This window comes from Mustela nivalis, assembly GCF_964662115.1.
Source record: "Mustela nivalis genome assembly, chromosome: 18".
Taxonomy (NCBI): Eukaryota; Metazoa; Chordata; class Mammalia; order Carnivora; family Mustelidae; genus Mustela; species Mustela nivalis.
Genome location: NC_139037.1, coordinates 45,253,754 through 45,268,903, shown reverse-complemented (window position 1 = coordinate 45,268,903; position 15,150 = coordinate 45,253,754). Strand labels below are relative to the sequence as shown.

At 40.8% G+C, this 15,150-nt stretch overlaps 1 long non-coding RNA gene across 1 annotated transcript in view; it reads left to right on the top strand.

The window, feature by feature from the left end:
• Positions 1 to 14,155, top strand: part of LOC309852507 — a 38,315-nt gene extending 24,160 nt beyond the window's left edge. Inside the window, exons 3-4 of the long non-coding RNA XR_014305224.1 lie at positions 10,098 to 10,178; positions 14,071 to 14,155. This is a non-coding gene — a long non-coding RNA (uncharacterized lncRNA). The remainder of the gene's footprint in view (positions 1 to 10,097; positions 10,179 to 14,070) is intronic.
• The last annotated feature ends 995 nt before the right edge of the window (positions 14,156 to 15,150 follow it).

Below are 15,150 nucleotides of genomic sequence, written 5' to 3'. Positions count from 1 at the left end.
AGGGCAGCAAATCCCCCCCCATGTTCTTTTTTTAAAATTTATTTATTTCTCAGAGAGAGAGAGAGAGCGAGCACATGCAAACAGAGTGGCAGGAAGAGACAGAGAGAGAAGCCGGCTCCTTGCTGAGCAAGGAGCCCGATGTGGGACTCGATCCCAGGACGCTGGGATCATGACCTGAGCTGAAAGCAGCCACTTAACCAACTGAGCCACTCAGGCGTTCAACCCATCCCGCTGTGTTCTTGCCCCAGTGTTAGAACAGTGCCCGAAAAGAGCAGGGGCTCAATAAATATTTTTAAATGAATGCAAGAGTGAATTTATACAACACTTATTACTACCTTAGGTGAGTTTGTTTCTTTTTTAATTTTAATGATACTATTGGTTATGTAAATGCATTTTAAGGAGATATTCAGATGTTAGAGGATGCACAAGAGTCCCCCTTAACATGGGTGGTGGGCATTCTACTTTTCTTTTGTGTCTACCCAGGCACCAAACATTTCTTCTCTCTTGTGAGCCTCCTGAGCTCTGTGGGTCTGGAACGGGAGGCAAATTAATACCTCCCTTTGAAGAGACTGTATTAGTTTCCTCTTGCTGCTGTAACAAATTGTCACAAGCTCATGTAAAAAGAACATGAGTTTATTATTTTATAGTTTTGAAGGTCAGAAGTCTTACTGGGCTCACATCAAGGTGGACTGATTCCTTCTGGAAGCTCCAGTGGAGATCCCAGTTCCTTGCCCTCTGGCTTCCAAAGGCTGCCTACATGTCTTGGCCCCTTCCTCCATTTTCACAGCCAGCCATGTGGCTTATTCCTCACTGACTTCTGCTTTCCATCCTTCCATCTTCTCTGTTGAACTCTGATCCTCCTGCCTCCTTTTGTGAGGATCCTTGTGATGACATTGGACCACCGAAACAATCCCTATGGCTGCATACAAGGACATAGTCCCAGGTTCTGAGGATCAGGACAAAGACCTCTTTGGGGGCTGTTATTCATCCTACCCAGATGGTTAGGCCTTTTTTAAAAAATAATTATTTTTTAAAAGATCTTTATTCATTTATTGGAAAGAGAAAGAGAGAACACAAGTGGGCTGGGGGGAGCAACAGAGGGAGATGGAGAAGCAGACTCCCCACTGAGCAGAGAGCCCAACATGGGGCTCCATCCCAGGACCCTGGGATCATGACCTGAGCCAAAGGCAGATGCTTAATGACTGAGCCACCCAAGCACCCCATGTCAAACATTTTTTCAAGGGCACATTGACCTTTTATATTTCTTCTTTGGGAAGTGGCTGATATCTTGCTCATTTTAAAATGGAATTGTTTGTATTCTTCTTACAGATTTCAAGAGTTGTTTATAAATTCTAGATATGAGTTAGATATAGGGCTGTAAATGCTTCCTTCCATGCCATGGTTTGTCTATTTTTTTTAAAGATTTTATTTATTTATTTGAGAGACAGAGATCACAAGTAGACAGAGAGGCAGGCAGAGAGAGAGGAAGGAAAGCAGGCTCCCTGCTGAGCAGAGAGGCTGATGCAGGGCTCGATCCCAGGACCTTGAGATCATGACCTGAGCTGAAGGCAGAGGCTTTAACCCTCTGAGCCACCCAGGTGCCCCATGGTTTGCCTTTTTATGTTCTTAACTGCAAATTTTGAAGATCAAAAGCCTTTAATTTTGATGAAGTCCAGTTTTTTCTTTTATGATTTGTATTTTTGTGTTCTGTTTAAGAATTCTGCACCTACTTCAGAGAAATATATATTTTCTTCTGGTGTATTATAGTTTTAACTTTCATATTTAGTTCTATGATCAAATCTGAGTTAATTTTTGTGTGTGATGTAAGGTATGGGTCCAGTTTCTCTCTCTCTCACTTTTTTGCATATGGATGATGAATTGTTCTATAAGTCTTTATATGAATTTTTAGAATGAATTTCTTATGCACAGCTAATGGTTGGTTCTTGCATTTTTTTTCAATTTTATTTATTTAAGAAATCTCTATACCTCATGTGGTCTCAAACTCATGACCCCAAGATCAAGAGTTGCATGCCTCTCTTACTGAGCCAGCCAGTGCCCTGGGTCTTGCCTTTTTTTTTTTTTTTTTTTTTGAAGAGTTTATTTATTTGACAGACAGAGATCACAAATAAGCAGAGAGACAGGCAGAGAGAGAGGGGAAAGCAGTCTCCTTGCTGAGCAGAGAGCCCGGAGTGGGGCTTGATCCCAGGACCCTGAGATCATGACCTGAGCCAAAGGCAGAGGCTTAACCCACTGAGCCACCCAGATGCCCCGGGTCTTGCCTTTTTATCCAGCCTGCTATTCTCTGCCTTTTAGTTGAAGTATTTTTACCATTTATAATGTGATTATTCATATCATTGAACTTAAATATACCTTTTTTGATATCTTCTTTCACTTTTACCCTCTGTCACTTATTTTTTCTCCTTTTTTCCTTTTTGGGTTAATTGAAGGTATTTTTGGTTTGTTTGTTTTTAGCATTGTGATCTCTGTTATTGGTTTATTAGCTGTATATCTTATTTTATTGTTGTTGCTCTAGGGTTTACAGTGGACAACTTACCAGTCTACCATCAAGTAATGGTGGGCCACTTCACGTACCGGGGAGTCTGCTTCTCCTCTCACTCCCTTTCTCCCTCTGTGCTCTCTCTCTCTCTCTCAACTAACTAAATAAATAAAGTCTTTTAAAAAATAAAATAAAAACAATATTTTAAGAAATCAATGCTGAAGAACTCCTGGGTGGCTCAGTGGGTTAAAGCCTCTACCTTTGGCTCAGGTCATGATCTCAGAGTCCTGGGATCAAGCCCCACATTGGGCTCTCTGCTCAGCGGGGAGCCTGCTCCCTCCCGCCCGCCTCTGCCTGCCTCTCTGCCTACTTGTGATCTCTAGCTGTCAAATAAATAAATAAAGTCTTTTTAAAAAATTTTAAAAAAATAAAAAAGAAATCAAAGATGAGAAAAACCCCTTTGATATTACCTATGCATTTCCCATTTGCAGCACACATTATTTATTTGTGTAAATCTAGGTTTCCATCTGCTATCATTTTTATTCCATTCGAAGAACTTCCTTTAACTTTTCTTCCAGTAAATGTCTTTTGGTGATAAATTCTGTTTTTGTTCATCAGAGAAAGTCTTTTTTTTAAAATTTATTATTTGAAAAGTCTTTAAATTCCTTTGAGAGAGATATTTTTTTTGGGTGTAAAAGTCTAGGTTGACAGTTTTTCCCCCTTTCAGCTCTGTAAAAATATAATTCAATTCTCTTAGGGTCTGTGTAAATTCTGATTAGAAATCATTAACGTTTCTTATTTTTCTTCTTCTTCTTTTTCTTCTTCTTCTCCTTCTCCTTCTTCTTCTTCTTCTCCTTCTTCTCCTCCTTCTTCTTCTTTTTCTTCTTCTTCTTTTTTGATTTTAGGCAGAGAGGCAGGCAGAGAGAGAGGGAGGAAGCAGGCCCTCTGCCAAGCTGACCCTGAGATCATGACCTGAGCCAAAGGCAGAGGCTCTAACCCTCTGAGCCACCCAGGTGCCCCTCCTCTTCTTTTTTATCTTTTTTTTTTCATTAATGTATAATGTATTATTTGTTTCAAGGGTACAGGTCTGTGATTCATCAGTCTTACACAACTTACAGCACTTACCATAGTGCATACCCTCCCCAGTGTTCATCATCCAGCCACCCCATCCTTCCCTCTACCCCTAACAACCCTCAGTTTGCTTCCTGAGATTAAGAATCTCTTACGGTTTGTCTCCCTCTCTGGTTTTGCCTTGTTTCATTTCTCCCTTCCTTCCCCTGTGATCCTCTGTCTTGTTTCTCAAATTCCTCATATCAGTGAGATCATATGATAATTGTCTTTCTCTGATTGACTTATTTCACTTAGCATATAGCCTCTACTTCCATGCATGTTGTTGAGATGGCAAGATTTCAAGTTTTTTGATGGCTGCATAATATTCTATTGTGTATAGATCCCACATCTTCTTTTCCATTCATCTCTCCTTTTGGGCTGGTCATAACTTGAATACCTTCCAGCTTTGAATGAGCTCTGGGAAGTGTTTAGTTCATAGATACCTATCTTTTGTATGTGTGACCTTATGGAGTTTCACCCTATGCATGTACAATTTAGTATTCAGCAAAGACTCTGGTGGAATCCCATGCAGATTTCTGGGGCCCTTTTTCTGCATAGCTCCCTATTCTCTCTTATCGCCTCTGGAGCCTATTACATACATATTCTTAGTTTGCTTTCTTTTTTTTTTTTTTTAAGATTTTATTTATTTGAGGGAGAGTGAGAGAGGGCATGAGTGAGGGAGGGAGGAGAGGAAGAGGGGAAAACAGAATCCCTGCCAAGCAGGGAGCCCAAGGTGGGGCTCAATCCCAGGGTCCTGGGATCATGACCTGAGCTGAAGGCAGATGTTTAACTGACTGAGCCACCTGGGCTCCCCACATACTCTTTTTTCTGTCATATCAATTCATCCCAATATTTCTTTATTTCTCTCTGTAATTTACTGGTCAGTCTTTTGTTGATCCCAGTATCCTTACTTCTTTTCTTATTTCATCACCCTGACCTAGAAAAACCTCAGCATTAATTGAATCTAGAGTCCATTTTCCCCCTGGGTCTACAACTATGGCAATTTTGTACAGCTGAATACACAACTTGGTAGACTGGTGTCAGCATAAATGTTTCATTGGAAATAGCCTGAATTCCTCCTGTGATTCTGCCCAGCAGATCCCTTCTATTTCATCTTTCAACTCTTTCTATCATTATCTGCCACTGGGCTTTCAAATATTCTCAGCCATCCTCAGATCTTTATGCTTCTTCCTCCCTTTTAAAATATGCTTGTCAAAAAAATAAAATAAAATAAAATAAAATATGCTTGTCTTCTACATCATAGAGAGGTTGAAGTGATCTGTTGAGAAATCCCTGTGTTTCCTTCCACAATTCAGAATGATCCTCACTTTAGACACTTTTTTTTAAAGTTTTATTTATTTAACTAATCTCTATACTCCGCTGGGGCTTGAACTCATGACCCCGAGATCAAGACTCAAATGCCCCCCTGATTGAGCTAGCCAGGTGCCCCATGCCCATTCTTTTTTCCTACACTTATGTTAAGTGATGAATTCCTTTTTAAAACTAAGATTAGGGGCGCCTGGGTGGCTCAGTGTTAAGTGTCTGCCTTCAGCTCAGGTCATGATCCCAGGGTCCTGGAATTGGGCCCCGCATCAGGCTCCATGCTCAGTGGGAAGCTTACTTCTCCCTCTCCCACTCCCCCTGCTTGTGTTCCCTCTCTCACTGTGTATCTCTCTGTTAAATAAATAAATAAATAAAATCTTAAAACAAAAAAAAAAAATCCCTAAGATTAATTTTTTTTGCTAATGCACGGGTCCAGTGTTTCTCCTCCTCCTCCTTCTTCTTACTTATTAATGGGCTTTGATTTAATTAATATTAAATATGTCTCTTTACTGTAATCCAACAAATCCAATCTACCAGCTCTTACCCATCAGTATTTAAACTCTCTTCCCCATGAAGTTCTGGTTACTCTCTCACAGTTACATTTATTGGTAGAGTGATCTGTACTCCCCTCCATTGCCTCACTCCCATACACTGAGTGCATAGTAAATTGGCCTTCTGTCACACAGCCCCATTGCACTTATTTTATCTTTTTTTAAAAAAATATTTTATTTATTTATTTGACAAAGAGAGAGAGGGATCACAAGTAAACAGAGCAGCACAGAGAGAGAGAGCGAGGGGGAAGCAGGTTCCCTCCTGAGAAGAGTTCCCAATGCTGGGCTTGATCCCAGGACTCTGGGATCATGACCTGAGCTGAAGGCAGAGGCTTAACCTACTGAGCCACCCAGGCATCCCTATTTTGTCTTTTAAAATGGGTCTCTGTCAATACCTACTGCCTTGCTTATTTAGTTTTTTTAAATTTTCATGTATTTAAGTAATCTCTACACCCAAGGTGGGGCTCAAACTCACAACCCTAAGATCAAGAGTCACATACTCTTCCAACCGAGCCAGCCAGGTGCCCCTCTTCTGTCTTGTTCAGATATCCTGCACGCTCCTTCCTTGGAAGGCCTCTTGTTTTCCCTACCAAACCTTTGATAGGTGGAAGCCATTCAGGCCTGTGAGAGATTTTCCAAAAAGGCAGAGTCCTATGTTATTCTCTAAGCCCTCACTGTTTAATGACCTCACAATTATTTGACCTCATCCCAGTAGGGAATACAGAAAAATGTTTTCTTCCTGCTCCCTCTGATAGCTTCTTGCGATATTCTCTTGAAACACTGATAATTAATTTGGGTAATTAGTATGCTGAGAAAAAAATGTTTAGAGATTTTTCTTGGAGACACTGTCATTGATGCTAGAAATAACATCATAATCACAGCTCTAAAGAGATGAGGTCAGTAAAACCAAGCCTGTAACTGAGGGTTCAGCTTTTCCCTCCCATGGCAAATCTGGTAAACTTTGGGTTTACTGTCTTCTAACAAAGGTTGCTCAGGTGAGTGGAGTTTTAGTTCAGATTTAGAAACTGGGAGAAAAGAGGGGTGGATATTCAGAGATGGGAATCTGCACAGCATCTGGACAATACTGCCTTTTCACAAGTACACACAAGAATACATGGAGAGCCTGCCTTACTGGGAAAGGATGTTCTCTAATCACTTGGAGATTCTCTTCCCCTTGCCCACTTGCCTACAGTGTCTCCTTGATTCTTTCTCTGCATTAGTTCTGCCCCAATTTTTACCTCTGTTCTTTGATTAAACCTTAGTCTGAGATTCCTTAAGTGTGGAATCAAAATGAATTAAATATATAATAGGGAAAGTTAGAGGCCTGATGCATAACATAGAATGTCTGAAATAAATATTAGAATGTCTTAAATAAATATTAACATCTTCTGTTTCCACTGGACCTTGTCCGGATGAGACTGAATTTGGGTAATTTATTTATATGGGAGAGTGCTACGTGTGCACAGCATGAAAAATTTAAAAACATTGTCTGCATCTTAATTAGATTGGTACACCAAAAAATTATATCTTATTGTAGGTTCTGATCTTTTAACAAAATAATACACCTTGGAACACATGCCAGACCCAATTACTGAAGAAGGCATGCTTACCCGTGACTATCTCACAGCTGGGTTCTCATTTCCAATAGCATACTTGGAACAAAAACCAAAATTCTGAGATGTGGTATATTGTTCTTACAATCAGACATCTGATGTGGATCCTTCTTTCTGCTCTCTGTTCCAGGGACATAAAAATCCTGAAAGCAAATATGACTGATCAGGACCATGGCTAGCACAGGGTCAGTGCTCACAGGGGCTTAAGGATTTGGTGCAATCTCACTGAACCTTGGGGGACATGGACTTTAGGAAGCCATTTTCACACTTTTTTGCTCAGGCACAGAGCCTATACAGAATTCATCATCAGCCTCAGTATTCCCTTGGTCAGCAGCACCTCTGCTGCTATTTCTTTTTTTTTTTTTTTTAAGATTTTATTTATTTATTTGACAGATAGAGATCACAAGTAGGCAGAGAGGCAGGCAGAGAGAGAGGAGGAAGCAGGCTCCCCGATGAGCAGAGAGCCAGATGCGGGACTCAATCCCAGGATCCTGAGATCACGACCTGAGCTGAAGGCAGCAGCTTAATCCACTGAGCCACCCAGGCGCCCCTCTGCTGCTATTTCTATCTGCGTGTATGTGTCTGGTTCCTGCTCTTTCCTTTTCCCTGAAATTTATTTGTCTGTTAATATTTGATTTGACAATCCAACTTTATACTTTCCAAATCATCCACCAATTATTCTGCTCCCTCATACCAAATGGCTGTTTTCTAATTTGTTGAATTTTCTATTTATTTATAATTTTTAATAATAGAATTATAGATTCTATAGATAATAGAATTATTCTAGTTAATAATTATATTAATAGTTATAGTTGATAATTATACCAATAATTATATTCTATAGATAATAGACATATTAGAGAATTATAAATTATTCTATTTATTTATAATTTTTATATTACATAATAATTACGTATTTATAATTTTTTCTGGACACTTCATCCTGACCCATTGATATATTTGACTGGTTTTCAATTGTACCCACACTTTAATTGCTGTAATAAGTTCTAGGAAATCAGGTAAGGAAATCATTGTTATTATTATTTTAAAAAAATGAATCAGTTTCTGTATGTTTGAAAATTTTGGTAATAAAGTATTGGGGAAAATGACTTGGATTTTCTTGTACAATTATAGCTAAATTTTGAGATTAATTTCCCAATTCTCCCCAAAGCTGTCTTGCTATTTTGACTGACATTGAACTGAATCTACACATTTGAAGAAGTTTCAAGAGTTGAATCTATACCTTTGAGGAAGTTTCAAATCTTGAGGCATTATATCTTCCCATCCAGGAACATGCGATGAATTCCACTCATTCAAGATTTTTTAAATGCTATTTATTTATTTATTTATTTATTTATTTACTTTTATATTTCCAGCACATTACTGGTCTAGTTTGGTTCCAAGATTTTAAAAGTGTTTATTCATAATACACCTTAAATTTTTAAAAAGATTTTATTTATTTACTTGACAGAGAAAGACAACAGTGAGAGAGGAAACACAAGCAGGGGGAGTGGGAGAGTTAGAAGCAGGCTTCCTGCTGAGCGGGGAGCCTGATGCGGGGGCTCGATCCCAGGGTCCTGGGATCATGACCTGAGCTGAAGGCAGGGGCTTAATGACTGAGCTACTCAGGTGCCCCTATATTTTAAATTTTTGCATACTTGTGTAACATTTGAGCAAATTACTATCTTATTACTTCTAAAATATTTCAGCATGTTCTTCAAATGTTACACATAAAAATGATCTAATTTTCAAAGAGAAATAACTTTTTCCTGCCATTTTGTTGACCAAGTCAGAAAAATAATGAATTGTGTGCATGAGTTTACGTTAGTCATTTTCCCCCCCTTGAAATGAGATTGTTTCTAATATTCATTGTCATATTAATCGTGGATAGTCTCGGAATATATCTTCCTTAATGTTGTATTATTGTTAAGATATACTGCTCATCCAGTTTAGGTCCTTGATTCAGAGTTGTATTAAAAAATTACATAGGGGGACACCTGGTGGCTCAGGTAAGTGTCTGCCTTCACCTCAAGTCATGATCCCAGGGTCCTGGGATCAAGTCCCACATCGGGCTCCTTGCTCAGTGGAAGCCTGCTTCTACTTCGCCTGTTGCTCCCCTGCCTGTGCGTACTCTCTCTCCCTGACAAAAAATTACATTGGTTTATAGAAACATAACATTTGACAGAGGGTATTTGATAGGATCCAGTGCAACATAAGCTACTTGAATACCTATCTCTCAGATAGATTAGGCTTTTACATAAACAAAACCAAGCAAATGCTCAAATCAAGCAAGAACATGCAGTTTCAAGTAACACAATTAGTGAGCTTAAAGCATTATTTTTAACAGATTTTATTTATTTGTTTGACAGACAGAGAGAGAGAGAGAGAGAGAGAGAGAAAACGCACAAGCAGGGGTAGCAGCAGGCAGAGGGAGAGGGGGAAGCAGACTCCTCACAGAGCAGAGAGCCTGATGGGGGCTCAGTCCTAGGACCCTGTGATCATGACCTCAGCTGAAGACAGATGCTTAACTGACTGAGTCACCCAGGCGCCCCTTAATGCATTATTTTTAACAATTAAGTGGAGGATATGCATTCTGTGTTAAGAAACCTGTCAATGTAAAGAATATATTGAAATGACTTTTGGCATGAAAATAATGACTCTATTCATATTTGTTTATTCATGTAATAGATATTAATTGACTGCCTACTAGTAACAGATTGTTCTAGACCCTGGATATGGACTGAAAACATGGAGACAAGACCCCTGCTTTCGTGGCTCTCATAGTTCTTTTGGAGGAAATGGTCTTCCTTTGATAGAAATAAGGTTATCCAATAAGACCATTTCAGTTGTTATAAGTACCACAAGAGATATAGTAGGTGATGAGGAGAAAAGAAAACTTCAGGGTTAGGATTTTTGTGCATGACAATTTTTAAAGAAATTATGGTGAGAACTGTAGTTCACTTGACTTGAAGACACTCATGTGTTCTTTCTGTTTCTCGCCAGGTGCTACAGACCCGAGCAAAATCATACCTCAGTCATGACCTTCAGTCTCCGAAGCAATGATTTTTGCTAACTTGACAATAGGTATGGTCATCCTTGCTCAAACTGGAATAAGGATTGTGGGTAATGCTTTACTCTGTTGTCACGTCTGCTCTCTTTTTAGGAGACCTAGATTGCTTTAGCAACCATCTTGCTTTAGCCAATACTTTGATCCTTCTTTGTGGAGGAATCCCTTTGACAATGGTAACCTTTGGGTTGAAATATTTCCTATATGATGTCATACATAAACTTATCTTTTATTTTCAGAGTTGCCTAGGGAAATTCTCTTAGCATCACCTGTCTTTTGGGTGGTTTCGGGCCTCGAGTATTGACCCTACAAACTATAGATGGGCAGAACTCAAATTCAACTCCCCAAAGCACATTAATTCACCATATGTCTCAAGTTGGATGTTTCATTGGCTGATAAATATCATTGCTCCCATGAAAGAAACTGGATAAAAGACTAGCAGAAATATCAGTGTGAAATAAAATCTGGGGTATTGCCCTAATTGGTTGATTAATGCAATTACAGAATCAACACATTTAATTATTTTCACCTCTGTTGATGTTACTTGCTTGGGATTCATGATATGGGCCAGTGGGTACATGATATTTTTCCTTCACAGGCACCAACAGCAAGTCCAACACATTCTCAGCACTAGACAATCCTCCCAAATATCCCCAGAGACCAGAGCCATGAAAACTATCCTAAGACTTGTGAGCAGTTTTTCTATATTTCATTCTCTCTCTTCTGGTTTTGAAATGCATGCTTATCTTTTTGAAAACCACCCATTGTGGCTTGTGAACACCAGTGTGCTTCTAGCATCTTGTTTTCCAACCCTCAGTCCCTTTTTGCTCTTAAAAAGGGACCCTCATATCTCCAGCTTCTGCTGTTCCTGCTTGAGGAAGTTGTAGAATTCAGCCAACTACTGACAGTCTTCTAGAACATTCATTCACCCATGGATCTCCTACTGTCAAGTATGTGAAGTGTATTCTCGGCACCACTGACGTGTGTTAGACACAGTGGTGAACAGCAAGGGTATTTGCTCCAATGAAGTCGGTGGGGAATCCAGACGTCAGACAAATAATGATAGAATTGCAGTCACGCGGATTGGTGCACTGAGTAACTCAGGACAGCATGTTTTAGGACTGTGGAAAGCTTCACTTTGCTTAGGCTGCTCCCTGAGCATTTTGGAGGAAGTTTGCCAGCCTTAGTGGGTGTTTTAGGTAAACAGAAAAGCGTGTCTGGACACCATTTGCAGGAAGGAACAGAAAACATACAAAGAACTGAAGGAAACCCCATGTACCTCGTATGCCAAGAGCAAGGGACTTTGGCATGATCGAAGTACGGATGACAATTAGCTAGGTCTTACAGATTAGGTGAAGAATTTGTATCATGACTCTCAACAGTCGTTTCAGACAATTTAAGGATTTTTGTCTAGGAGAAAGGAGGCATTAAAAGAAAACGTCTAATTTGCATACCCATTCTGAGCATGGTTTATTGAGTTGAGCAACAGTGGCTTTGGGAGGCAGATACGGGAGACTGTTGAGGTCCACCAGGTGAGAGAGGATGATTCTTCTGATAAAGATGATGAAAATGAACATGAGGGGGAGCAGCACATGGACTTGAGAAAAACTTCCTCAGAAAGAAGGAAGCAGGGGCACCTGGGTGGCTCAGTGGGTTGAGCCTCTGCCTTCGGCTCAGATCATGATCTCGGGGTCCTGAGATTGAGCCCTACATTGGGCTCTCTGCTCACTGGGGAGACTGCGTCCACCCCCTCTCTGCTTGCCTCTCTGCCTACTTGTGATCTCTGTCTGTCAAATAAATAAATAAATAAAATCTTTGGGGAAAAAAAAAAGAAAGAAGGAAGCACTGAGCTTAGCGATCATCTTACCAATGGCTATTTAAGGCTGCTGTGGACAGTGGCTCACCATTCTCCGGGGACATGGGCACCTGGAGGGATTGTGGTGGTGTGTCTCGATCCTGAGAAATTGGGAAGGGTCCTTGGGGTGTCGATATACCGCACATTCTTTTTAGCACGTGGCATGTGTTGTGTCTCTAAGGCATCCGCTTCACGGATGTGTCTGGTGAGGTATCACACATGTATACATGAGCCAGGGACAGAGGGAAGGCTTGATTTGTGGATACACATTTGGGTGCCAACAACACATATCGGTACTAGGGACTTAGGTAGGGTTGAAATAAAAGGAGGAGCAGTTTGAGAGTGGAGAGAATATGCCTGAGAACTTAGTAACAAGTTAGCTTCATTTAAAGATCTGATAGAGGAAACAGATCTACACTTCTACTCTGTTCATTCCTTTATTCATTCATTTTAACGAGAATATTCAATGCTCCTTTACTATATGTCTGGCACTGTTATAGGCAATGTTTCAGATATGAACATATAGTTATACATCTGATAGGAAGAAATAGTGGTCCTTATGAAGTTTATATTCTACTGCGAGTGGCAGAAAATATTAAATGGATACCATAGTATTTCAGCTGCTGCTAAGTGCTCTATTGAAAACTAATGAGTAGGAGGGGGACAAGAAATGCCCTGGGTGATTCAGGTTTAGTGGGGTTTTTTTTGTTTTTTGTTTTTTAAGATTTTATTTATTTATTTATTCGGAGAGAGAGTGTGTACGTGCTCATGAGTGGGGTTGGGTAGAGGGGGAGTGAGAGGTAAACAATCTTTTCTTTTTCTAAAAGATTTTATTTATTTATTTGACAGAGAGAAAAAGATCACAAGTAAGCAGAGAGGCAGGCAGAGAGGGGGGGGGAAGCGGGCTCCCCGCTGAGCAGAGAGCCCGATGCAGGGCTCAATCCCAGGACCCTGAGACCATGACCTGAGCTGAAAGCAGAGGCTTAACCCACTGAGCCACCCAGGCGCCCCTAAGATTAAGATTAAGATTCATCAGAGAGAATCTTAAGCAGACTTCCCCTGAACGTGGAGCCCAACGTGGGGCTTGATCTCATGACCTTGAGATCATAACCTGAGCAGAAACCAAGAGTTGGGCGCCCAACTGACTGAGCCACCCTGGCACCCCCTGTAGGTGGTTCAGTTTTCAATAATCTGGTCAGGAGATCCTTCCTGAGAGTGTGATATTTGAGCAGAGACTTGAAGGACTGGAGGGAGGACGTGATGCATACAGCCTTTGGCAAGAACATAGAGGGTAGAGCGGATAGGTAGGGGAAAGATGGAGCAAGGACAGTTATTGGTGCGTTTAGGGATTAGGAAGGTGACCAGAGGGGCTGTGGGGAGACTGGAGCCACAGGAAGAGTTTAAAGTGCCAGCTTATATGAAGTATTGTAGGTAGTGTAACTATTTTGACTTTTTTAGGGAGCCACTAGATATTTTTGAACAGAGGAATGACATGGCCCTATTTATCTTCTGAAAGAAAGATGATGGTGGTTTTCTACTCTACCAGTTCCAAGAACTCCCTTTCCCTAATGGTTTCAGGATGGGCTTGGCGGAGGCGATGTTTGTGCCATATTTGGAAGCTGGAAGAGAAGCAGTAGCCATATGCTCTGAAGGGCAGTGTGGGCCCAGGTGCTGCTGCAGCTCCCCACGGGGCTGCTCATCTGCTGACTCAGCGGCGGGCACGGGGCCCCAGCTCCTGCCAGGACCTTGCTCAGCTCCTCCCAGCACTGTGCCAGGTGTGTGTGCAGCCCAGGACTAGGTGCCCGCTTCTGCATGTCACCCACATTGTAGGAGGTGGAGGTCGTGAGGCACCGACTTGGGTCCCAATTTGTCCTTGCCCTTTCCTATTTCACACCCAGCTTTTATGGCCTGTGTGGCCTGTCAACCTGCAGCGACCTCAGGCCCACCCCTGGACCTGTGTGGCATCCCGTAGACTCCCACAACGGTGAGAGGTCTAATCCTTATTTTAAGAAAACCTCCTATTTCATTCCCCTCCTATTCCATTCCCCTTCCAGTGGTTCTACTTCTCTGATTGACTCCAACCTGAAACAACGATGTTCCTCCTGGGTTCTTGCTTGGGAGATCAAAGGGCACAAGAAGGCAAATTTGCTTATATCTTTACACATTTGCTTTTTTCCCTTTCTGAGGCAGTTACAATTCCCAGGCAAATAGGAGTCTTTTTTAAAAAATATTTTATTAATTTATTTGAGAAAGAGTGAGAGCGAAAGAGATCACAGAGTGAGGGGGAGAAGCAGACTCACCACTGAGCAGGGAGCCCAATGTGGGGCTCAATCCCAGGACCCTGAGATCATGACCTGAGCCGAAGGCAGCCTGTTAACTGACTGATCCAGTCAGGTGCCCTTAAATGACATCACTTTTAAAGTTTCTTTGTTAAAAAAAAAAGTAAAGTTTCTTTGTTGGTAGTATTTAGAAAGTACATAGAAATAAAGTCAGCATTGTATTTTGAATTTGAGTCCAGCAACATTGCTAAATTATAGTATATTGCTTAATTTTTAAAAAAGATTTTATTTATTTATTTGACAGAGAGAGAGATCACAAGTAGGCAGAGAAGCAGGCCAGAGAGTGAAAGGAGGAGGAAGCAGGCTCCCTGCTGAGCAGAGAGCCCGATGTGGGACCCGATCCCAGGACACTGAGATCTTGACCTGAGCTGAAGGCAGAGGCTTAACCCACTGAACCACCCAGGTGCCCAGGATATTGCTTTATATTCCATTTTATTTTCTATGTGCACCATGCTGTCATCTGCAGATATAACAAGTTTATTCATTTTCATCTAATCTATATGCCTTTTATTCATTTGCCTTGCCTTAAATTCATTGGTAGAACCTCTAACAACATGGTGAGAATGGGCATATTTAGTTAATTCTGATGTTAGGGGGGAAAGCTTTCCGTTTTCATCATTAATTATAATAACTCATCATTGTGATTGGCTGTAGAAATTTTCAATGTTATTGTAAGAATAAAGAGGTTTTCTTCGGTTCTCACTTTGCTAAGAATTTTGCATTTCTTGAATAAACCCCATTTGGTTGTGATATATTTTTTTTAAAAGATTTTATTTATTTATGTGACAGACAGAG